Source organism: Delphinus delphis, chromosome 11 (assembly GCF_949987515.2).
Source record: "Delphinus delphis chromosome 11, mDelDel1.2, whole genome shotgun sequence".
NCBI classification, from domain to species: domain Eukaryota; kingdom Metazoa; phylum Chordata; class Mammalia; order Artiodactyla; family Delphinidae; genus Delphinus; species Delphinus delphis.
In genome coordinates this window covers 29,603,783-29,604,998 of record NC_082693.1, presented here as the reverse complement: position 1 = coordinate 29,604,998, position 1,216 = coordinate 29,603,783, and the positions used below count along the sequence as shown (strand labels likewise).

Here is a 1,216-nt window from a genome sequence, read left to right as displayed (position 1 = left end):
CTATAGCAGCACTAGGATATTAATACACATACTATATACAGTAGTAGATAGTAGATTGGCCAGTGATATTCCAACTGGGTAAACATTTCTTTGACATGTTCTTACACAGATGGGCATTCACCATACCTTAATGACTTGCAATTTATAATTTTGCTTCTGTGACAGACCCATGATATGAACTTTGGAACAACAACAACAAACAAAAAGTACTGGGTGAAAGAACAGTATTGTTTCTCCTGAGAGACAATTAGAAATTGGTTTCAGACAGGCTGGAAGTAGAGAATGCAAATTTTCTGTTAAAAATCAGTGGAATAAAAGCATTTTATTTCAATCTCATCTTTTCGACCCCTGGCAAATGCTTAAAAGAACAAAAGAATAGTAGAGCTTTTCTGCCTCCGCTGTGGCGATGGCGCCAGTGAAAAAGCTTGTGGTGAAGGGGGGCAAAAAAAAGAAGCAGGTCCTGAAGTTTACTCTTGACTGTACCCATCCTGTAGAAGATGGAATCATGGATGCGGCCAATTTTGAGCAGTTTCTTCAGGAAAGAATCAAAGTGAATGGAAAAGCTGGGAATCTCGGAGGAGGTGTTGTAACAATCGAAAGAAGCAAAAGCAAGATCACTGTAACTTCCGAGTGCCTTTTTCCAAAAGGTATTTGAAATATCTCACCAAAAAATATTTGAAGAAGAATAATCTCCGTGATTGGTTACGCGTAGTTGCTAACAGCAAAGAAAGTTACGAATTACGTTACTTCCAGATTAATCAAGATGAAGAAGAGGAGGAAGATGAGGATTGAAACTCAGTTATCTGGAGTATTTTGTATGAATTCTTAAATAAAATTTAGGAAACAAAATGGTGGCTTTCCTTGTATCTCTGCAGTGCGGATTGAACAGAAAATTGGAAATCATAGTAAAAGGGCTTCACTTGGGCTGCCACTCACTTACTTGTAATTAAACTTTTTTTCTGCTTGAAAATTTCAATTCTTTTGGTAGAAATACCAAAATGTGTAAGTCTCCTTCAAGGGAACTGACTACTGTTTGTCATTGAACAGGTGGATGAGGGCATGGAGATGTGAGTTCAGTTAGTTACTATTTTACACAAAAAGGGGTGGGTCAGTTTCATGTGGTACTTTTCTCAAAGATTGAGGAATACAAATGTGGGAACTCCTGATTCACTGAAAGCAGATCCAGTGACTTGTTTCTGAGGTTCTTTTTTTGGAA

The 1,216-nt window shown here is 37.7% G+C and overlaps 1 pseudogene; it reads left to right on the top strand.

The window, feature by feature from the left end:
• The first annotated feature begins 390 nt into the window (after window positions 1–390).
• LOC132434490 (large ribosomal subunit protein eL22 pseudogene) lies at window positions 391–849 on the top strand (annotated as a pseudogene).
• Window positions 850–1,216: the final 367 nt, after the last annotated feature.